Below are 26,684 nucleotides of genomic sequence, written 5' to 3'. Positions count from 1 at the left end.
ACCTGAGACTGTACTGAGAGGACAACCTGAGACTGTACTGAGAGAGAGGATGATGGGATACGTCTACAACCTGAGACTGTACTGAGAGGATGATGGGATACGCCAACAACCTGAGACTGTACTGAGAGAGAGGATGATGGGATACCTCAACAACCTGAGACTGTACTGAGAGAGAGGATGATGGGATACCTCAACAACCTGAGACTGTACTGAGAGAGAGGATGATGGGATACGTCAACAACCTGAGACTGTACTGAGAGAGAGGATGATGGGATACGTCTACAACCTGAGACTGTACTGAGAGAGAGGATGATGGGATACGTCTACAACCTGAGACTGTACTGAGAGAGAGAGGATGATGGGATACGTCTACAACCTGAGACTGTACTGAGAGAGAGAGGATGATGGGATACGTCTACAACCTGAGACTGTACTGAGAGGATGATGGGATACGTCTACAACCTGAGACTGTACTGAGAGAGAGGATGATGGGATACGTCTACAACCTGAGACTGTACTGAGAGAGAGAGGATGATGGGATACGTCTACAACCTGAGACTGTACTGAGAGAGAGGATGATGGGATACGTCTACAACCTGAGACTGTACTGAGAGGACAACCTGAGACTGTACTGAGAGAGAGGATGATGGGATACGTCTACAACCTGAGACTGTACTGAGAGAGAGGATGATGGGATACGTCTACAACCTGAGACTGTACTGAGAGAGAGGATGATGGGATACGTCTACAACCTGAGACTGTACTGAGAGGACAACCTGAGACTGTACTGAGAGAGAGGATGATGGGATACGTCTACAACCTGAGACTGTACTGAGAGGATGATGGGATACGCCAACAACCTGAGACTGTACTGAGAGAGAGGATGATGGGATACCTCAACAACCTGAGACTGTACTGAGAGAGAGGATGATGGGATACCTCAACAACCTGAGACTGTACTGAGAGAGAGGATGATGGGATACGTCAACAACCTGAGACTGTACTGAGAGAGAGGATGATGGGATACGTCTACAACCTGAGACTGTACTGAGAGAGAGGATGATGGGATACGTCTACAACCTGAGACTGTACTGAGAGAGAGAGGATGATGGGATATGTCTACAACCTGAGACTGTACTGAGAGGATGATGGGATACGTCTACAACCTTAGACTGTACTGAGAGAGAGGATGATGGGATACGTCTACAACCTGAGACTGTACTGAGAGAGAGAGGATGATGGGATACGTCTACAACCTGAGACTGTACTGAGAGGATGATGGGATACGTCTACAACCTGAGACTGTCCTGAGAGAGAGGATGATGGGATACGTCTACAACCTGAGACTGTACTGAGAGAGAGGATGATGGGATACGTCAACAACCTGAGACTGTCCTGAGAGAGAGGATGATGGGATACGTCAACAACCTGAGACTGTACTGAGAGAGAGGATGATGGGATACGTCTACAACCTGAGACTGTACTGAGAGAGAGGATGATGGGATACGTCTACAACCTGAGACTGTACTGAGAGAGAGGATGATGGGATACGTCTACAACCTGAGACTGTACTGAGAGGACAACCTGAGACTGTACTGAGAGAGAGGATGATGGGATACGTCTACAACCTGAGACTGTACTGAGAGAGAGGATGATGGGATACGTCTACAACCTGAGACTGTACTGAGAGAGAGGATGATGGGATACGTCTACAACGTGAGACTGTACTGAGAGAGAGGATGATGGGATACGTCTACAACCTGAGACTGTACTGAGAGGACAACCTGAGACTGTACTGAGAGAGAGGATGGTGGGATACGTCTACAACCTGAGACTGTACTGAGAGAGAGGATGATGGGATACGTCTACAACCTGAGACTGTACTGAGAGAGAGGATGATGGGATACGTCAACAACCTGAGACTGTACTGAGAGAGAGGATGATGGGATACCTCAACAACCTGAGACTGTACTGAGAGGATGATGGGATACGTCTACAACCTGAGACTGTCCTGAGAGAGAGGATGATGGGATACCTCAACAACCTGAGACTGTACTGAGAGAGAGGATGATGGGATACGCCAACAACCTGAGACTGTACTGAGAGAGAGAGGATGATGGGATACGTCTACAACCTGAGACTGTACTGAGAGAGAGGATGATGGGATACGACAACAACCTGAGACTGTACTGAGAGAGAGGATGATGGGATACGTCTACAACCTGAGACTGTACTGAGAGAGAGGATGATGGGATACGACAACAACCTGAGACTGTACTGAGAGAGAGGATGATGGGATACGTCTACAACCTGAGACTGTACTGAGAGGATGATGGGATACGTCAACAACCTGAGACTGTACTGAGAGAGAGGATGATGGGATACGCCTACAACCTGAGACTGTACTGAGAGAGAGGATGATGGGATACCTCAACAACCTGAGACTGTACTGAGAGGATGATGGGATACGCCAACAACCTGAGACTGTACTGAGAGAGAGGATGATGGGATACCTCAACAACCTGAGACTGTACTGAGAGAGAGGATGATGGGATACGCCAACAACCTGAGACTGTACTGAGAGAGAGAGATGATGGGATACGTCTACAACCTGAGACTGTACTGAGAGAGAGAGGATGATGGGATACGTCTACAACCTGAGACTGTACTGAGAGGATGATGGGATACGTCTACAACCTGAGACTGTACTGAGAGAGAGGATGATGGGATACGTCTACAACCTGAGACTGTACTGAGAGAGAGAGGATGATGGGATACGTCTACAACCTGAGACTGTACTGAGAGAGAGGATGATGGGATACGTCTACAACCTGAGACTGTACTGAGAGGACAACCTGAGACTGTACTGAGAGAGAGGATGATGGGATACGTCTACAACCTGAGACTGTACTGAGAGAGAGGATGATGGGATACGTCTACAACCTGAGACTGTACTGAGAGAGAGGATGATGGGATACGTCTACAACCTGAGACTGTACTGAGAGGACAACCTGAGACTGTACTGAGAGAGAGGATGATGGGATACGTCTACAACCTGAGACTGTACTGAGAGGATGATGGGATACGCCAACAACCTGAGACTGTACTGAGAGAGAGGATGATGGGATACCTCAACAACCTGAGACTGTACTGAGAGAGAGGATGATGGGATACCTCAACAACCTGAGACTGTACTGAGAGAGAGGATGATGGGATACGTCAACAACCTGAGACTGTACTGAGAGAGAGGATGATGGGATACGTCTACAACCTGAGACTGTACTGAGAGAGAGGATGATGGGATACGTCTACAACCTGAGACTGTACTGAGAGGGAGAGGATGATGGGATACGTCTACAACCTGAGACTGTACTGAGAGAGAGAGGATGATGGGATAGGTCTACAACCTGAGACTGTACTGAGAGGATGATGGGATACGTCTACAACCTTAGACTGTACTGAGAGAGAGGATGATGGGATACGTCTACAACCTGAGACTGTACTGAGAGAGAGAGGATGATGGGATACGTCTACAACCTGAGACTGTACTGAGAGGATGATGGGATACGTCTACAACCTGAGACTGTCCTGAGAGAGAGGATGATGGGATACGTCTACAACCTGAGACTGTCCTGAGAGAGAGGATGATGGGATACGTCAACAACCTGAGACTGTCCTGAGAGAGAGGATGATGGGATACGTCAACAACCTGAGACTGTACTGAGAGAGAGGATGATGGGATACGTCTACAACCTGAGACTGTACTGAGAGAGAGGATGATGGGATACGTCTACAACCTGAGACTGTACTGAGAGGACAACCTGAGACTGTACTGAGAGAGAGGATGATGGGATACGTCTACAACCTGAGACTGTACTGAGAGAGAGGATGATGGGATACGTCTACAACCTGAGACTGTACTGAGAGAGAGATGATGGGATACGTCTACAACGTGAGACTGTACTGAGAGAGAGGATGATGGGATACGTCTACAACCTGAGACTGTACTGAGAGGACAACCTGAGACTGTACTGAGAGAGAGGATGATGGGATACGTCTACAACCTGAGACTGTACTGAGAGAGAGGATGATGGGATACGTCTACAACCTGAGACTGTACTGAGAGAGAGGATGATGGGATACGTCAACAACCTGAGACTGTACTGAGAGAGAGGATGATGGGATACCTCAACAACCTGAGACTGTACTGAGAGGATGATGGGATACGTCTACAACCTGAGACTGTCCTGAGAGAGAGGATGATGGGATACCTCAACAACCTGAGACTGTACTGAGAGAGAGGATGATGGGATACGCCAACAACCTGAGACTGTACTGAGAGAGAGAGGATGATGGGATACGTCTACAACCTGAGACTGTACTGAGAGAGAGGATGATGGGATACGACAACAACCTGAGACTGTACTGAGAGAGAGGATGATGGGATACGTCTACAACCTGAGACTGTACTGAGAGAGAGGATGATGGGATACGACAACAACCTGAGACTGTACTGAGAGAGAGGATGATGGGATACGTCTACAACCTGAGACTGTACTGAGAGGATGATGGGATACGTCAACAACCTGAGACTGTACTGAGAGAGAGGATGATGGGATACGCCTACAACCTGAGACTGTACTGAGAGAGAGGATGATGGGATACCTCAACAACCTGAGACTGTACTGAGAGGATGATGGGATACGCCAACAACCTGAGACTGTACTGAGAGAGAGGATGATGGGATACCTCAACAACCTGAGACTGTACTGAGAGAGAGGATGATGGGATACGCCAACAACCTGAGACTGTACTGAGAGAGAGAGGATGATGGGATACGTCTACAACCTGAGACTGTACTGAGAGAGAGAGGATGATGGGATACGTCTACAACCTGAGACTGTACTGAGAGGATGATGGGATACGTCTACAACCTGAGACTGTACTGAGAGAGAGGATGATGGGATACGTCTACAACCTGAGACTGTACTGAGAGAGAGAGGATGATGGGATACGTCTACAACCTGAGACTGTACTGAGAGAGAGGATGATGGGATACGTCTACAACCTGAGACTGTACTGAGAGGACAACCTGAGACTGTACTGAGAGAGAGGATGATGGGATACGTCTACAACCTGAGACTGTACTGAGAGAGAGGATGATGGGATACGTCTACAACCTGAGACTGTACTGAGAGAGAGGATGATGGGATACGTCTACAACCTGAGACTGTACTGAGAGGACAACCTGAGACTGTACTGAGAGAGAGGATGATGGGATACGTCTACAACCTGAGACTGTACTGAGAGGATGATGGGATACGCCAACAACCTGAGACTGTACTGAGAGAGAGGATGATGGGATACCTCAACAACCTGAGACTGTACTGAGAGAGAGGATGATGGGATACCTCAACAACCTGAGACTGTACTGAGAGAGAGGATGATGGGATACGTCAACAACCTGAGACTGTACTGAGAGAGAGGATGATGGGATACGTCTACAACCTGAGACTGTACTGAGAGAGAGGATGATGGGATACGTCTACAACCTGAGACTGTACTGAGAGGGAGAGGATGATGGGATACGTCTACAACCTGAGACTGTACTGAGAGAGAGAGGATGATGGGATACGTCTACAACCTGAGACTGTACTGAGAGGATGATGGGATACGTCTACAACCTTAGACTGTACTGAGAGAGAGGATGATGGGATACGTCTACAACCTGAGACTGTACTGAGAGAGAGAGGATGATGGGATACGTCTACAACCTGAGACTGTACTGAGAGGATGATGGGATACGTCTACAACCTGAGACTGTCCTGAGAGAGAGGATGATGGGATACGTCTACAACCTGAGACTGTCCTGAGAGAGAGGATGATGGGATACGTCAACAACCTGAGACTGTCCTGAGAGAGAGGATGATGGGATACGTCAACAACCTGAGACTGTACTGAGAGAGAGGATGATGGGATACGTCTACAACCTGAGACTGTACTGAGAGAGAGGATGATGGGATACGTCTACAACCTGAGACTGTACTGAGAGGACAACCTGAGACTGTACTGAGAGAGAGATGATGGGATACGTCTACAACCTGAGACTGTACTGAGAGAGAGGATGATGGGATACGTCTACAACCTGAGACTGTACTGAGAGAGAGGATGATGGGATACGTCTACAACGTGAGACTGTACTGAGAGAGAGGATGATGGGATACGTCTACAACCTGAGACTGTACTGAGAGGACAACCTGAGACTGTACTGAGAGAGAGGATGATGGGATACGTCTACAACCTGAGACTGTACTGAGAGAGAGGATGATGGGATACGTCTACAACCTGAGACTGTACTGAGAGAGAGGATGATGGGATACGTCAACAACCTGAGACTGTACTGAGAGAGAGGATGATGGGATACCTCAACAACCTGAGACTGTACTGAGAGGATGATGGGATACGTCTACAACCTGAGACTGTCCTGAGAGAGAGGATGATGGGATACCTCAACAACCTGAGACTGTACTGAGAGAGAGGATGATGGGATACGCCAACAACCTGAGACTGTACTGAGAGAGAGAGGATGATGGGATACGTCTACAACCTGAGACTGTACTGAGAGAGAGGATGATGGGATACGACAACAACCTGAGACTGTACTGAGAGAGAGATGATGGGATACGTCTACAACCTGAGACTGTACTGAGAGAGAGGATGATGGGATACGACAACAACCTGAGACTGTACTGAGAGAGAGGATGATGGGATACGTCTACAACCTGAGACTGTACTGAGAGGATGATGGGATACGTCAACAACCTGAGACTGTACTGAGAGAGAGGATGATGGGATACGCCTACAACCTGAGACTGTACTGAGAGAGAGGATGATGGGATACCTCAACAACCTGAGACTGTACTGAGAGGATGATGGGATACGCCAACAACCTGAGACTGTACTGAGAGAGAGGATGATGGGATACCTCAACAACCTGAGACTGTACTGAGAGAGAGGATGATGGGATACGCCAACAACCTGAGACTGTACTGAGAGAGAGAGGATGATGGGATACGTCTACAACCTGAGACTGTACTGAGAGAGAGAGATGGGATACGTCTACAACCTGAGACTGTACTGAGAGGATGATGGGATACGTCTACAACCTGAGACTGTACTGAGAGAGAGGATGATGGGATACGTCTACAACCTGAGACTGTACTGAGAGAGAGAGGATGATGGGATACGTCTACAACCTGAGACTGTACTGAGAGAGAGGATGATGGGATACGTCTACAACCTGAGACTGTACTGAGAGGACAACCTGAGACTGTACTGAGAGAGAGGATGATGGGATACGTCTACAACCTGAGACTGTACTGAGAGAGAGGATGATGGGATACGTCTACAACCTGAGACTGTACTGAGAGAGAGGATGATGGGATACGTCTACAACCTGAGACTGTACTGAGAGGACAACCTGAGACTGTACTGAGAGAGAGGATGATGGGATACGTCTACAACCTGAGACTGTACTGAGAGGATGATGGGATACGCCAACAACCTGAGACTGTACTGAGAGAGAGGATGATGGGATACCTCAACAACCTGAGACTGTACTGAGAGAGAGGATGATGGGATACCTCAACAACCTGAGACTGTACTGAGAGAGAGGATGATGGGATACGTCAACAACCTGAGACTGTACTGAGAGAGAGGATGATGGGATACGTCTACAACCTGAGACTGTACTGAGAGAGAGGATGATGGGATACGTCTACAACCTGAGACTGTACTGAGAGGGAGAGGATGATGGGATACGTCTACAACCTGAGACTGTACTGAGAGAGAGAGGATGATGGGATACGTCTACAACCTGAGACTGTACTGAGAGGATGATGGGATACGTCTACAACCTTAGACTGTACTGAGAGAGGATGATGGGATACGTCTACAACCTGAGACTGTACTGAGAGAGAGAGGATGATGGGATACGTCTACAACCTGAGACTGTACTGAGAGGATGATGGGATACGTCTACAACCTGAGACTGTCCTGAGAGAGAGGATGATGGGATACGTCTACAACCTGAGACTGTCCTGAGAGAGAGGATGATGGGATACGTCAACAACCTGAGACTGTACTGAGAGAGAGGATGATGGGATACGTCAACAACCTGAGACTGTACTGAGAGAGAGGATGATGGGATACGTCTACAACCTGAGACTGTACTGAGAGAGAGGATGATGGGATACGTCTACAACCTGAGACTGTACTGAGAGGGAGAGGATGATGGGATACGTCTACAACCTGAGACTGTACTGAGAGAGAGAGGATGATGGGATACGTCTACAACCTGAGACTGTACTGAGAGGATGATGGGATACGTCTACAACCTTAGACTGTACTGAGAGAGAGGATGATGGGATACGTCTACAACCTGAGACTGTACTGAGAGAGAGGATGATGGGATACGTCTACAACCTGAGACTGTACTGAGAGGATGATGGGATACGTCTACAACCTGAGACTGTCCTGAGAGAGAGGATGATGGGATACGTCTACAACCTGAGACTGTCCTGAGAGAGAGGATGATGGGATACGTCAACAACCTGAGACTGTCCTGAGAGAGAGGATGATGGGATACGTCAACAACCTGAGACTGTACTGAGAGAGAGGATGATGGGATACGTCTACAACCTGAGACTGTACTGAGAGAGAGGATGATGGGATACGTCTACAACCTGAGACTGTACTGAGAGAGAGGATGATGGGATACGTCTACAACCTGAGACTGTACTGAGAGAGAGGATGATGGGATACGTCTACAACGTGAGACTGTACTGAGAGAGAGGATGATGGGATACGTCTACAACCTGAGACTGTACTGAGAGGACAACCTGAGACTGTACTGAGAGAGAGGATGATGGGATACGTCTACAACCTGAGACTGTACTGAGAGAGAGGATGATGGGATACGTCTACAACCTGAGACTGTACTGAGAGAGAGGATGATGGGATACGTCAACAACCTGAGACTGTACTGAGAGAGAGGATGATGGGATACCTCAACAACCTGAGACTGTACTGAGAGGATGATGGGATACGTCTACAACCTGAGACTGTCCTGAGAGAGAGGATGATGGGATACCTCAACAACCTGAGACTGTACTGAGAGAGAGGATGATGGGATACGCCAACAACCTGAGACTGTACTGAGAGAGAGAGGATGATGGGATACGTCTACAACCTGAGACTGTACTGAGAGAGAGGATGATGGGATACGAACCTGAGACTGTACTGAGAGAGAGAGGATGATGGGATACGTCTACAACCTGAGACTGTACTGAGAGGATGATGGGATACGTCTACAACCTGAGACTGTACTGAGAGAGAGGATGATGGGATACGTCTACAACCTGAGACTGTACTGAGAGAGAGAGGATGATGGGATACGTCTACAACCTGAGACTGTACTGAGAGGATGATGGGATACGTCTACAACCTGAGACTGTACTGAGAGGACAACCTGAGACTGTACTGAGAGAGAGGATGATGGGATACGTCTACAACCTGAGACTGTACTGAGAGAGAGGATGATGGGATACGTCTACAACCTGAGACTGTACTGAGAGAGGATGATGGGATACGTCTACAACCTGAGACTGTACTGAGAGGACAACCTGAGACTGTACTGAGAGAGAGGATGATGGGATACGTCTACAACCTGAGACTGTACTGAGAGGATGATGGGATACGCCAACAACCTGAGACTGTACTGAGAGAGAGGATGATGGGATACCTCAACAACCTGAGACTGTACTGAGAGAGAGGATGATGGGATACGTCTACAACCTGAGACTGTACTGAGAGAGGATGATGGGATACGTCAACAACCTGAGACTGTACTGAGAGAGAGGATGATGGGATACGTCTACAACCTGAGACTGTACTGAGAGAGAGGATGATGGGATACGTCTACAACCTGAGACTGTACTGAGAGAGAGAGGATGATGGGATACGTCTACAACCTGAGACTGTACTGAGAGAGAGAGATGATGGGATACGTCTACAACCTGAGACTGTACTGAGAGGATGATGGGATACGTCTACAACCTGAGACTGTCCTGAGAGAGAGGATGATGGGATACGTCTACAACCTGAGACTGTACTGAGAGAGAGGATGATGGGATACGTCTACAACCTGAGACTGTCCTGAGAGAGAGGATGATGGGATACGTCTACAACCTGAGACTGTCCTGAGAGAGAGGATGATGGGATACGTCTACAACCTGAGACTGTACTGAGAGAGAGGATGATGGGATACGTCTACAACCTGAGACTGTACTGAGAGGACAACCTGAGACTGTACTGAGAGAGAGGATGATGGGATACGTCTACAACCTGAGACTGTACTGAGAGAGAGGATGATGGGATACGTCTACAACCTGAGACTGTACTGAGAGGACAACCTGAGACTGTACTGAGAGAGAGGATGATGGGATACGTCTACAACCTGAGACTGTACTGAGAGGATGATGGGATACGCCAACAACCTGAGACTGTACTGAGAGAGAGGATGATGGGATACCTCAACAACCTGAGACTGTACTGAGAGAGAGGATGATGGGATACCTCAACAACCTGAGACTGTACTGAGAGAGAGGATGATGGGATACGTCAACAACCTGAGACTGTACTGAGAGAGAGGATGATGGGATACGTCTACAACCTGAGACTGTACTGAGAGAGAGGATGATGGGATACGTCTACAACCTGAGACTGTACTGAGAGAGAGAGGATGATGGGATACGTCTACAACCTGAGACTGTACTGAGAGAGAGAGGATGATGGGATACGTCTACAACCTGAGACTGTACTGAGAGGATGATGGGATACGTCTACAACCTGAGACTGTACTGAGAGAGAGGATGATGGGATACGTCTACAACCTGAGACTGTACTGAGAGAGAGGATGGGATACGTCTACAACCTGAGACTGTACTGAGAGAGAGGATGATGGGATACGTCTACAACCTGAGACTGTACTGAGAGGACAACCTGAGACTGTACTGAGAGAGAGGATGATGGGATACGTCTACAACCTGAGACTGTACTGAGAGAGAGGATGATGGGATACGTCTACAACCTGAGACTGTACTGAGAGAGAGGATGATGGGATACGTCTACAACCTGAGACTGTACTGAGAGGACAACCTGAGACTGTACTGAGAGAGAGGATGATGGGATACGTCTACAACCTGAGACTGTACTGAGAGGATGATGGGATACGCCAACAACCTGAGACTGTACTGAGAGAGAGGATGATGGGATACCTCAACAACCTGAGACTGTACTGAGAGAGAGGATGATGGGATACCTCAACAACCTGAGACTGTACTGAGAGAGAGGATGATGGGATACGTCAACAACCTGAGACTGTACTGAGAGAGAGGATGATGGGATACGTCTACAACCTGAGACTGTACTGAGAGAGAGGATGATGGGATACGTCTACAACCTGAGACTGTACTGAGAGAGAGAGGATGATGGGATACGTCTACAACCTGAGACTGTACTGAGAGGATGATGGGATACGTCTACAACCTTAGACTGTACTGAGAGAGAGGATGATGGGATACGTCTACAACCTGAGACTGTACTGAGAGAGAGAGGATGATGGGATACGTCTACAACCTGAGACTGTACTGAGAGGATGATGGGATACGTCTACAACCTGAGACTGTCCTGAGAGAGAGGATGATGGGATACGTCTACAACCTGAGACTGTCCTGAGAGAGAGGATGATGGGATACGTCAACAACCTGAGACTGTCCTGAGAGAGAGGATGATGGGATACGTCAACAACCTGAGACTGTACTGAGAGAGAGATGATGGGATACGTCTACAACCTGAGACTGTACTGAGAGAGAGGATGATGGGATACGTCTACAACCTGAGACTGTACTGAGAGGACAACCTGAGACTGTACTGAGAGAGAGGATGATGGGATACGTCTACAACCTGAGACTGTACTGAGAGAGAGGATGATGGGATACGTCTACAACCTGAGACTGTACTGAGAGAGAGGATGATGGGATACGTCTACAACGTGAGACTGTACTGAGAGAGAGGATGATGGGATACGTCTACAACCTGAGACTGTACTGAGAGGACAACCTGAGACTGTACTGAGAGAGAGGATGATGGGATACGTCTACAACCTGAGACTGTACTGAGAGAGAGGATGATGGGATACGTCTACAACCTGAGACTGTACTGAGAGAGAGGATGATGGGATACGTCAACAACCTGAGACTGTACTGAGAGAGAGGATGATGGGATACCTCAACAACCTGAGACTGTACTGAGAGGATGATGGGATACGTCTACAACCTGAGACTGTCCTGAGAGAGAGGATGATGGGATACCTCAACAACCTGAGACTGTACTGAGAGAGAGGATGATGGGATACGCCAACAACCTGAGACTGTACTGAGAGAGAGAGGATGATGGGATACGTCTACAACCTGAGACTGTACTGAGAGAGAGGATGATGGGATACGACAACAACCTGAGACTGTACTGAGAGAGAGGATGATGGGATACGTCTACAACCTGAGACTGTACTGAGAGAGAGGATGATGGGATACGACAACAACCTGAGACTGTACTGAGAGAGAGGATGATGGGATACGTCTACAACCTGAGACTGTACTGAGAGGATGATGGGATACGTCAACAACCTGAGACTGTACTGAGAGAGAGGATGATGGGATACGCCTACAACCTGAGACTGTACTGAGAGAGAGGATGATGGGATACCTCAACAACCTGAGACTGTACTGAGAGGATGATGGGATACGCCAACAACCTGAGACTGTACTGAGAGAGAGGATGATGGGATACCTCAACAACCTGAGACTGTACTGAGAGAGAGGATGATGGGATACGCCAACAACCTGAGACTGTACTGAGAGAGAGAGGATGATGGGATACGTCTACAACCTGAGACTGTACTGAGAGAGAGGATGATGGGATACGACAACAACCTGAGACTGTACTGAGAGAGAGGATGATGGGATACGTCTACAACCTGAGACTGTACTGAGAGAGAGATGATGGGATACGACAACAACCTGAGACTGTACTGAGAGAGAGGATGATGGGATACGTCTACAACCTGAGACTGTACTGAGAGGATGATGGGATACGTCAACAACCTGAGACTGTACTGAGAGAGAGGATGATGGGATACGCCTACAACCTGAGACTGTACTGAGAGAGAGGATGATGGGATACGTCTACAACCTGAGACTGTACTGAGAGGATGATGGGATACGCCAACAACCTGAGACTGTACTGAGAGAGAGGATGATGGGATACCTCAACAACCTGAGACTGTACTGAGAGAGAGGATGATGGGATACGTCAACAACCTGAGACTGTACTGAGAGAGAGGATGATGGGATACGTCTACAACCTGAGACTGTACTGAGAGGATGATGGGATACGCCAACAACCTGAGACTGTACTGAGAGAGAGGATGATGGGATACGCCTACAACCTGAACTGTACTGAGACTGTACTGAGAGAGAGGATGATGGGATACGTCTACAACCTGAGACTGTACTGAGAGAGAGGATGATGGGATACCTCAACAACCTGAGACTGTCCTGATAGAGAGAGGATGATGGGATACGACAACAACCTGAGACTGTACTGAGAGAGAGGATGATGGGATACCTCAACAACCTGAGACTGTCCTGATAGAGAGAGGATGATGGGATACGACAACAACCTGAGACTGTACTGAGAGAGAGGATGATGGGATACCTCAACAACCTGAGACTGTACTGAGAGGATGATGATGGGATACGTCTACAACCTGAGACTGTACTGAGAGAGAGGATGATGGGATACGTCTACAACCTGAGACTGTACTGAGAGGACAACCTGAGACTGTACTGAGAGGACAACCTGAGACTGTACTGAGAGAGAGGATGATGGGATACGTCTACAACCTGAGACTGTACTGAGAGAGAGAGGATGATGGGATACGTCTACAACCTGAGACTGTACTGAGAGAGAGAGGATGATGGGATACGTCTACAACCTGAGACTGTACTGAGAGGATGATGGGATACGTCTACAACCTGAGACTGTCCTGAGAGAGAGGATGATGGGATACGTCTACAACCTGAGACTGTCCTGAGAGAGAGGATGATGGGATACGTCAACAACCTGAGACTGTCCTGAGAGAGAGGATGATGGGATACGTCAACAACCTGAGACTGTACTGAGAGAGAGGATGATGGGATACGTCTACAACCTGAGACTGTACTGAGAGAGAGGATGATGGGATACGTCTACAACCTGAGACTGTACTGAGAGAGAGGATGATGGGATACGTCTACAACCTGAGACTGTACTGAGAGGACAACCTGAGACTGTACTGAGAGAGAGGATGATGGGATACGTCTACAACCTGAGACTGTACTGAGAGAGAGGATGATGGGATACGTCTACAACCTGAGACTGTACTGAGAGAGAGGATGATGGGATACGTCTACAACGTGAGACTGTACTGAGAGAGAGGATGATGGGATACGTCTACAACCTGAGACTGTACTGAGAGGACAACCTGAGACTGTACTGAGAGAGAGGATGATGGGATACGTCTACAACCTGAGACTGTACTGAGAGAGAGGATGATGGGATACGTCTACAACCTGAGACTGTACTGAGAGAGAGGATGATGGGATACGTCAACAACCTGAGACTGTACTGAGAGAGAGATGATGGGATACCTCAACAACCTGAGACTGTACTGAGAGGATGATGGGATACGTCTACAACCTGAGACTGTCCTGAGAGAGAGGATGATGGGATACCTCAACAACCTGAGACTGTACTGAGAGAGAGGATGATGGGATACGCCAACAACCTGAGACTGTACTGAGAGAGAGAGGATGATGGGATACGTCTACAACCTGAGACTGTACTGAGAGAGAGGATGATGGGATACGACAACAACCTGAGACTGTACTGAGAGAGAGGATGATGGGATACGTCTACAACCTGAGACTGTACTGAGAGAGAGGATGATGGGATACGACAACAACCTGAGACTGTACTGAGAGAGAGGATGATGGGATACGTCTACAACCTGAGACTGTACTGAGAGGATGATGGGATACGTCAACAACCTGAGACTGTACTGAGAGAGAGGATGATGGGATACGCCTACAACCTGAGACTGTACTGAGAGAGAGGATGATGGGATACGTCTACAACCTGAGACTGTACTGAGAGGATGATGGGATACGCCAACAACCTGAGACTGTACTGAGAGAGAGGATGATGGGATACCTCAACAACCTGAGACTGTACTGAGAGAGAGGATGATGGGATACGTCAACAACCTGAGACTGTACTGAGAGAGAGGATGATGGGATACGTCTACAACCTGAGACTGTACTGAGAGGATGATGGGATACGCCAACAACCTGAGACTGTACTGAGAGAGAGGATGATGGGATACGCCTACAACCTGAGACTGTACTGAGAGGACAACCTGAGACTGTACTGAGAGAGAGGATGATGGGATACGTCTACAACCTGAGACTGTACTGAGAGGATGATGATGGGATACGTCTACAACCTGAGACTGTACTGAGAGAGAGGATGATGGGATACGTCTACAACCTGAGACTGTACTGAGAGAGAGGATGATGGGATACGTCTACAACCTGAGACTGTACTGAGAGAGAGGATGATGGGATACCTCAACAACCTGAGACTGTCCTGATAGAGAGAGGATGATGGGATACGACAACAACCTGAGACTGTACTGAGAGAGAGGATGATGGGATACCTCAACAACCTGAGACTGTCCTGATAGAGAGAGGATGATGGGATACGACAACAACCTGAGACTGTACTGAGAGAGAGGATGATGGGATACGTCTACAACCTGAGACTGTACTGAGAGAGAGGATGATGGGATACCTCAACAACCTGAGACTGTACTGAGAGAGAGGATGATGGGATACGTCTACAACCTGAGACTGTACTGAGAGGACAACCTGAGACTGTACTGAGAGAGAGGATGATGGGATACGTCTACAACCTGAGACTGTACTGAGAGAGAGAGGATGATGGGATACGTCTACAACCTGAGACTGTACTGAGAGGACAACCTGAGACTGTACTGAGAGAGAGGATGATGGGATACGTCTACAACCTGAGACTGTACTGAGAGAGAGGATGATGGGATACGCCAACAACCTGAGACTGTACTGAGAGAGAGGATGATGGGATACGCCTACAACCTGAGACTGTACTGAGAGAGAGAGGATGATGGGATACGTCTACAACCTGAGACTGTACTGAGAGGACAACCTGAGACTGTACTGAGAGGACAACCTGAGACTGTACTGAGAGGACAACCTGAGACTGTACTGAGAGGACAACCTGAGACTGTACTGAGAGGATGATGGGATACGTCTACAACCTGAGACTGTACTGAGAGAGAGGATGATGGGATACGTCTACAACGTGAGACTGTACTGAGAGAGAGGATGATGGGATACGTCTACAACCTGAGACTGTACTGAGAGAGAGGATGATGGGATACGTCTACAACGTGAGACTGTACTGAGAGAGAGGATGATGGGATACGTCTACAACCTGAGACTGTACTTTAAGAAATATATACTTTTATTTTACTTGGCAAGTCAGTTAAGAACAAATTCTTATTTTTCAAACACGCCCTGTTCAGGGGCAGAATGACAGAGTTGTACCTTGTTAGCTCGGGGATTTGAACTTGCAACCTTCCGGTTACTAGCCCAACGCTCTAACCACTAGGCTACCCTGCCGCCCGTGAGAGAGAGGATGATGGGAAATAGTTCCATTTCACGTGTCCTACATAGAATAAATATGATTTAATTGTGTTGCCAGGTGTGGATGTGGATGCTGAGCTGGCAGCTGCCATCATGTCCAGGAGGATCATCCAGTCTCTGATCACCATGGAAGCCTGGGAGGGATACACCTTCGCTGACCATCAGATCAAGATCAAGGAGTCACATGACCTCTACGGCGCTGTGATGTGGCCCTCGGTACAACAAGCGCCTTCCGCCCACCTTCATCATCCTCACTAACACTACCCTTATGGTCACCTTCATCATCCACACTAACACTACCCTTATGCTCACCTTCATCAACCTCACTAACACTACCTCTATGCCCACCTTCATCATCCTCACGAACGCTACCTCTACGCCCACCTTCATCATCCTCACGAACGCTACCTCTACGCTCACCTTCATCATCCTCACTAACACTACCACTCACCTTCATCATCCTCACTAACACTACCCTACCGCTCACCTTCATCATCCTCACTAACACTACCCTTAGGGGTACCTTCATCATCCTCACTAACACTACCCTTATGCTCACCTTCATCATCCTCACTAACACTACCCTTACACTCACCTTCATCATCCTCACTACCCTACCGCTCACCTTCATCATCCTCACTAACACTACCCTTACGCTAAGTTTCATCTTCATCACCCTCATTAACACTACCCTTATGGTCACCTTCATCATCCTCACGAACACTATCCTTATGGTCACCTTCATCATCCTCACTAACACTACCCTTATGGTCACCTTCATCATCCTCACTAACACTACCACTCACCTTCATCATCCTCACTAACACTACCCTTCACTCACCTTCATCATCCTCACTAACACTACCCTACCGCTCACCTTCATCATCCTCACTAACACTACCCTTATGGTCACCTTCATCATCCTCACTAAACACTACCCTTATGGTCACCTTCATCATCCTCACTAACACTACCCTACCACTCACTTTCATAATCTTCACTAACACTACCCTTATGGTCACCTTCATCATCTTCACCACCACTACCCTTATGGTCACCTTCATCATCCTCACTAACACTACCCTTATGGTCACCTTCATCATCCTCACTAACACTACCCTACCGCTCACCTTCATCATCCTCACTAACACTACCCTACCACTCACCTTCGTCATCCTCACTAACACTACCCTTATGGTCACCTTCATCATCCTCACTAACACTACCCTTATGGTCACCTTCATCATCCTCACTAACACTACCCTTATGGTCACCTTCATCATCCTCACTAACACTACCCTACCACTCACCTTCGTCATCCTCACTAACACTACCCTTATGGTCACCTTCATCATCCTCACTAACACTACCCTTATGGTCACCTTCATCATCCTCACTAACACTACCCTACCACTCACCTTCGTCATCCTCACTAACACTACCACTCACCTTCATCATCCTCACTAACACTACCACTCACCTTCATCATCCTCACTAACACTACCCTTATGGTCACCTTCATCATCCTCACTAACACTACCCTTCACTCACCTTCATCATCCTCACTAACACTACCCTACCACTCACCTTCATCATCCTCACTAACACTACCCTACCACTCACCTTCATCATCCTCACTAACACTACCCTACCGCTCACCTTCATCATCCTCACTAACACTACCCTACCACTCACCTTCATCATCCTCACTAACACTACCCTACCACTCACCTTCATCATCCTCACTAACACTACCCTACCACTCACCTTCATCATCCTCACTAACACTACCCTACCGCTCACCTTCATCATCCTCACTAACACTACCCTTATGGTCACCTTCATCATCCTCACTAACACTACCCTACCACTCACCTTCATCATCCTCACCAACACTACCCTACCACTCACCTTCATCATCCTCACTAACACTACCCTTATGGTCACCTTCATCATCCTCACTAACACTACCCTACCACTCACTTTCATCATCTTCACCAACACTACCCTACCACTCACCTTCATCATCCTCACTAACACTACCCTTATGGTCACCTTCATCATCTTCACTAACACTACCCTTATGGTCACCTTCATCATCTTCACCAACACTACCCTTATGGTCACCTTCATCATCCTCACCAACACTACCCTACCACTCACTTTCATCATCTTCACCAACACTACCCTTATGGTCACCTTCATCATCTTCACCAACACTACCTTTATGGTCACCTTCATCATCTTCACCAACACTACCTTTATGGTCACCTTCATCATCTTCACCAACACTACCCTTATGGTCACCTTCATCATCCTCACTAACACTACCCTTATGGTCACCTTCATCATCCTCACTAACACTACCCTTATGGTCACCTTCATCATCCTCACTAACACTACCCTTATGGTCTCTTCATCATCCTCACTAACACTACCCTACCGCTCACCTTCATCATCCTCACTAACACTACCCTACCACTCACTTTCATCATCTTCACTAACACTACCCTTATGGTCACCTTAATCATCCTCACTAACACTACCCTTATGGTCACCTTCATCATCCTCACTAACACTACCCTTATGGTCACCTTCATCATCCTCACTAACACTAGCCTTATGGTCACCTTCATCATCATCATTAACACTAGCCTTATGGTCACCTTCATCATCCTCACTAACACTACCCTACCGCTCACCTTCATCATCCTCATTAACACTACCCTTATAATATAATAATAATATAATAATAATAATAATAATATATATAATAATATAATAATATAAATAATAATATATGCCATTTAGCAGACGCTTTTATCCAAAGCGACTTACAGTCATGTGTGCATACATTCTACGTATGGGTGGTCCCGGGGATCGAACCCACTACCCTGGCGTTACAAGCGCCATGCTCTACCAACTGAGCTACAGAAGGACCTTCATCATCCTCACTAACACTACCCTACCGCTCACCTTCATCATCCTCATTAACACTACCCTTATGGTCACCTTCATCATCCTCACTAACACTACCCTTATGGTCACCTTCATCATCCTCACTAACACTACCCTTACACTAATCTTCATCACAATCATTACTTTTAAATTCCACTTTTTTCCTCACCATGTACATCTTCATCCATCAACTTAATTTTTATAAAAGTCCTGTTAGTTCACATTGCATTGTGTTTATTTCCCATCAGGCCATAGTGCTGTGTTACTTCCTGGATACGCACCGTGACACGTACAACCTGCTGGACAAGAACGTCATCGAGCTGGGCGCCGGGACCGGTCTGGTCTCCATAGTTACAAGCCTTCTAGGTGAGACAATCTTGTATTTACAAAGTCTCATGGGTGGTCAGACACCAGACACCCTCCTCGTATCACTGAGCTGTCCTGGGGGGTCCCAGACACCCTCCTCGTATCACTGAGCTGTCCTGGGGGGTCCCAGACACCCTCCTCGTATCACTGAGCTGTCCTGGGGGGTCCCAGACACCCTCCTCGTATCACTGAGCTGTCCTGGGGGGTCCCAGACACCCTCCTCGTAACACTGAGCTGTCCTGGGGGGCCCCAGACACCCTCCTCGTATCACTGACCTGTCCTGGGGGGTCCCAGACACCCTCCTCGTATCACTGAGCTGTCCTGGGGGGTCCCAGACACCCTCCTCGTATCACTGAGCTGTCCTGGGGGGTCCCAGACACCATCCTCGTATCACTGAGCTGTCCTGGGGGGTCCCAGACACCCTCCTCGTATCACTGAGCTGTCCTGGGGGGTCCCAGACACCCTCCTCGTATCACTGAGCTGTCCTGGGGGGTCCCAGACACACGCCACGTATCACTGAGCTGTCCTAGGGGGTCCCAGACACCCTCCTCGTATCACTGAGCTGTCCTGGGGGGTCCCAGACACACGCCTCGTATCACTGAGCTGTCCTGGGGGGTCCCAGACACACGCCACGTATCACTGAGCTGTCCTGGGGGCCCCAGACACACGCCTCGTATCACTGAGCTGTCCTGGGGGGTCCCAGACACCCTCCTCGTATCACTGAGCTGTCCTGGGGGGTCCCAGACACACGCCTCGTATCACTGAGCTGTCCTGGGGGGTCCCAGACACACGCCACGTATCACTGAGCTGTCCTGGGGGCCCCAGACACCCTCCTCGTATCACTGAGCTGTCCTGGGGGGTCCCAGACACCCTCCTCGTATCACTGAGCTGTCCTGGGGGGCCCCAGACACCCTCCTCGTATCACTGACCTGTCCTGGGGGGTCCCAGACACCCTCCTGGTATCACTGAGCTGTCCTGGGGGGTCCCAGACACCCTCCTCGTATCACTGAGCTGTCCTGGGGGGTCCCAGACACCCTCCTCGTATCACTGAGCTGTCCTAGGGGGTCCCAGACACCCTCCTCGTATCACTGAGCTGTCCTGAGGGGTCCCAGACACACGCCTCGTATCACTGAGCTGTCCTGGGGGGTCCCAGACACACGCCACGTATCACTGAGCTGTCCTGGGGGTCCCAGACACACGCCTCGTATCACTGAGCTGTCCTGGGGGGTCCCAGACACCCTCCTCGTATCACTGAGCTGTCCATGGGGGGTCCCAGACACACGCCTCGTATCACTGAGCTGTCCTGGGGGGTCCCAGACACACGCCACGTATCACTGAGCTGTCCTGGGGGCCCCAGACACCCTCCTCGTATCACTGAGCTGTCCTGGGGGGTCCCAGACACCCTCCTCGTATCACTGAGCTGTCCTAGGGGGTCCCAGACACCCTCCTCGTATCACTGAGCTGTCCTGGGGGGTCCCAGACACCCTCCTCGTATCACTGAGCTGTCCTGGGGGGTCCCAGACACCCTCCTCGTATCACTGAGCTGTCCTGGGGGGTCCCAGACACCCTCCTCGTATCACTGAGCTGTCCTGAGGGGTCCTAGACACACGCCTCGTATCACTGAGCTGTCCTGGGGGGTCCCAGACACACGCCACGTATCACTGAGCTGTCCTGGGGGCCCCAGACACACGCCTCGTATCACTGAGCTGTCCTGGGGGGTCCCAGACACCCTCCTCGTATCACTGAGCTGTCCTGGGGGGTCCCAGACACACGCCTCGTATCACTGAGCTGTCCTGGGGGGTCCCAGACACACGCCACGTATCACTGAGCTGTCCTGGGGGCCCCAGACACCCTCCTCGTATCACTGAGCTGTCCTGGGGGGTCCCAGACACCGTCCTCGTATCACTGAGCTGTCCTGGGGGGCCCCAGACACCCTCCTCGTATCACTGAGCTGTCCTGGGGGCCCCAGACACCCTCCTCGTATCACTGAGCTGTCCTGGGGGGTCCCAGACACCCTCCTCGTATCACTGAGCTGTCCTAGGGGGTCCCAGACACCCTCCTCGTATCACTGAGCTGTCCTGGGGGGTCCCAGACACCCTCCTCGTATCACTGAGCTGTCCTGGGGGGTCCCAGACACCCTCCTCGTATCACTGAGCTGTCCTGGGGGGTCCCAGACACCCTCCTCGTATCACTGAGCTGTCCTGAGGGGTCCCAGACACACGCCTCGTATCACTGAGCTGTCCTGGGGGGTCCCAGACACACGCCACGTATCACTGAGCTGTCCTGGGGGCCCCAGACACACGCCTCGTATCACTGAGCTGTCCTGGGGGGTCCCAGACACCCTCCTGGTATCACTGAGCTGTCCTGGGGGGTCCCAGACACCCTCCTCGTATCACTGAGCTGTCCTGGGGGGTCCCAGACACCCTCCTCGTATCACTGAGCTGTCCTAGGGGGTCCCAGACACCCTCCTCGTATCACTGAGCTGTCCTGGAGGGGTCCCAGACACACGCCTCGTATCACTGAGCTGTCCTGGGGGTCCCAGACACACGCCACGTATCACTGAGCTGTCCTGGGGGTCCCAGACACACGCCTCGTATCACTGAGCTGTCCTGGGGGGTCCCAGACACCCTCCTCGTATCACTGAGCTGTCCATGGGGGGTCCCAGACACACGCCTCGTATCACTGAGCTGTCCTGGGGGGTCCCAGACACACGCCACGTATCACTGAGCTGTCCTGGGGCCCCAGACACCCTCCTCGTATCACTGAGCTGTCCTGGGGGTCCCAGACACCCTCCTCGTATCACTGAGCTGTCCTAGGGGGTCCCAGACACCCTCCTCGTATCACTGAGCTGTCCTGGGGGGTCCCAGACACCCTCCTCGTATCACTGAGCTGTCCTGGGGGGTCCCAGACACCCTCCTCGTATCACTGAGCTGTCCTGGGGGGTCCCAGACACCCTCCTCGTATCACTGAGCTGTCCTGAGGGGTCCTAGACACACGCCTCGTATCACTGAGCTGTCCTGGGGGGTCCCAGACACACGCCACGTATCACTGAGCTGTCCTGGGGGCCCCAGACACACGCCTCGTATCACTGAGCTGTCCTGGGGGGTCCCAGACACCCTCCTCGTATCACTGAGCTGTCCTGGGGGGTCCCAGACACACGCCTCGTATCACTGAGCTGTCCTGGGGGGTCCCAGACACACGCCACGTATCACTGAGCTGTCCTGGGGGCCCCAGACACCCTCCTCGTATCACTGAGCTGTCCTGGGGGGTCCCAGACACCGTCCTCGTATCACTGAGCTGTCCTGGGGGGCCCCAGACACCCTCCTCGTATCACTGAGCTGTCCTGGGGGCCCCAGACACCCTCCTCGTATCACTGAGCTGTCCTGGGGGTCCCAGACACCCTCCTCGTATCACTGAGCTGTCCTAGGGGTCCCAGACACCCTCCTCGTATCACTGAGCTGTCCTGGGGGGTCCCAGACACCCTCCTCGTATCACTGAGCTGTCCTGGGGGGTCCCAGACACCCTCCTCGTATCACTGAGCTGTCCTGGGGGGTCCCAGACACCCTCCTCGTATCACTGAGCTGTCCTGAGGGGTCCCAGACACACGCCTCGTATCACTGAGCTGTCCTGGGGGGTCCCAGACACACGCCACGTATCACTGAGCTGTCCTGGGGGCCCCAGACACACGCCTCGTATCACTGAGCTGTCCTGGGGGGTCCCAGACACCCTCCTCGTATCACTGAGCTGTCCTGGGGGGTCCCAGACACACGCCTCGTATCACTGAGCTGTCCTGGGGGGTCCCAGACACACGCCACGTATCACTGAGCTGTCCTGGGGGCCCCAGACACCCTCCTCGTATCACTGAGCTGTCCTGGGGGGTCCCAGACACCCTCCTCGTATCACTGAGCTGTCCTGGGGGGCCCCAGACACCCTCCTCGTATCACTGAGCTGTCCTGGGGGCCCCAGACACCCTCCTCGTATCACTGAGCTGTCCTGGGGGGTCCCAGACACCCTCCTCGTATCACTGAGCTGTCCTAGGGGGTCCCAGACACCCTCCTCGTATCACTGAGCTGTCCTGGGGGGTCCCAGACACCCTCCTCGTATCACTGAGCTGTCCTGGGGGTCCCAGACACCCTCCTCGTATCACTGAGCTGTCCTGGGGGGTCCCAGACACCCTCCTCGTATCACTGAGCTGTCCTGAGGGGTCCCAGACACACGCCTCGTATCACTGAGCTGTCCTGGGGGGTCCCAGACACACGCCACGTATCACTGAGCTGTCCTGGGGGCCCCAGACACACGCCTCGTATCACTGAGCTGTCCTGGGGGGTCCCAGACACCCTCCTCGTATCACTGAGCTGTCCTGGGGGGTCCCAGACACACGCCTCGTATCACTGAGCTGTCCTGGGGGGTCCCAGACACACGCCACGTATCACTGAGCTGTCCTGGGGGCCCCAGACACCCTCCTCGTATCACTGAGCTGTCCTGGGGGGTCCCAGACACCCTCCTCGTATCACTGAGCTGTCCTGGGGGGCCCCAGACACCCTCCTCGTATCACTGACCTGTCCTGGGGGGTCCCAGACACCCTCCTCGTATCACTGAGCTGTCCTGGGGGGTCCCAGACACCCTCCTCGTATCACTGAGCTGTCCTGGGGGGTCCCAGACACCCTCCTCGTATCACTGAGCTGTCCTAGGGGGTCCCAGACACCCTCCTCGTATCACTGAGCTGTCCTGAGGGGTCCCAGACACACGCCTCGTATCACTGAGCTGTCCTGGGGGGTCCCAGACACACGCCACGTATCACTGAGCTGTCCTGGGGGTCCCAGACACACGCCTCGTATCACTGAGCTGTCCTGGGGGGTCCCAGACACCCTCCTCGTATCACTGAGCTGTCCATGGGGGGTCCCAGACACACGCCTCGTATCACTGAGCTGTCCTGGGGGGTCCCAGACACACGCCACGTATCACTGAGCTGTCCTGGGGGCCCCAGACACCCTCCTCGTATCACTGAGCTGTCCTGGGGGGTCCCAGACACCCTCCTCGTATCACTGAGCTGTCCTAGGGGGTCCCAGACACCCTCCTCGTATCACTGAGCTGTCCTGGGGGGTCCCAGACACCCTCCTCGTATCACTGAGCTGTCCTGGGGGGTCCCAGACACCCTCCTCGTATCACTGAGCTGTCCTAGGGGGTCCCAGACACCCTCCTCGTATCACTGAGCTGTCCTGGGGGTCCCAGACACCCTCCTCGTATCACTGAGCTGTCCTGGGGGGTCCCAGACACCCTCCTCGTATCACTGAGCTGTCCTGGGGGGTCCCAGACACCCTCCTCGTATCACTGAGCTGTCCTGGGGGGTCCCTCCTTGTTCGTGTGTTTTTGTTGTTTTAGTTTTTCGGGCCCATCCAATCAATCAATCAAATGTATTTATAAAGCCCTACGTAGATCAGCTGATATCTCAAAGTGCTCTCCAGAAACCCAGCCTAAAACCCCAAACATCAAGCAATGCAGGTGTAGAAGCACGGTGGCTAGGAAAAACTCCCTAGAAAGGCCAGAACCTAGGAAGAAATCTAGAGAGGAACCAGGCTATGTGGGGTGGCCAGTCCTCTTCTGGCTGTACCGGGTGGAGATTATAACAGAACATGTCCAAGATGTTCAAATGTTCATAGATGACCAGCAGGGTCAAATAGTAATAATTACAGTGGTTGTAGAGGGTGCAACAGGTCAGCACCTCATGAGTAAATGTCAGTTGGCTTTTCATAGCCGATCATTGAGAGGATCTCTACCGCTCCTGCTGTCTCTAGAGAGTTGAAAACAGCAGGTCTGGGACAGGTAGCACGTCTGGTCCGGTGAAACCGCCCTCTTCAGAGGACAGACATCTCCTTCCTGTTTGGTAACTGGTGTTTTTTCCCTAGGTGCCAAGGTGACGTCCACAGACCTTCCGGAGGTGCTGAGTAACTTGCAGTATAACGTCCTGCGTAACACCAGGGGTTCCTGTAGACACGCTCCTCGTGTCACTGAGCTGTCCTGGGGAAGGAGCTGGAACAACACTTCCTCGGGCTGCCTGTCACTACGACTACGTGTTCGCTGCCGATGTGGTGTACTGCCACCCCTACCTGGCGGAGCTCTTGGACACCTTCGATCACCTGTGTCAGGACGGGACAGAGATCCTCTGGGCCATGAGGTTCCGTCTGGACAGAGAGAACCAGTTCGTAGAACGGTTCCAGACCAGGTTCCATCTGGATGAACTGTACGATCTGCCCAGTCTCAGTATCAAACTGTACCGAGCATCAAGGAAGGAGATGGGGAGGAAGACACGATCTGGAGAGGCAGCTTAATACTACCATGCTCTACGGAAGCAGTCTGAGACACTGCAGGGGGATGGAGAGATGGGGATGTGAATGTGTGTTCTTTGATTGAATCCCGGCCACTCACTCAGAGAACAAGCCCCTCCCCACCCCGCCA

General features: G+C 50.8%; 1 pseudogene; it reads left to right on the top strand.

The window, feature by feature from the left end:
- LOC124023165 overlaps window positions 1-26,684 on the top strand; it is a 37,052-nt pseudogene extending 10,368 nt beyond the window's left edge.

The sequence above is a fragment of the Oncorhynchus gorbuscha genome, unplaced genomic scaffold (assembly GCF_021184085.1).
Source record: "Oncorhynchus gorbuscha isolate QuinsamMale2020 ecotype Even-year unplaced genomic scaffold, OgorEven_v1.0 Un_scaffold_1521, whole genome shotgun sequence".
Lineage (NCBI taxonomy): Eukaryota > Metazoa > Chordata > Actinopteri > Salmoniformes > Salmonidae > Oncorhynchus > Oncorhynchus gorbuscha.
This window is presented reverse-complemented; position numbering and strand designations above follow the sequence as displayed.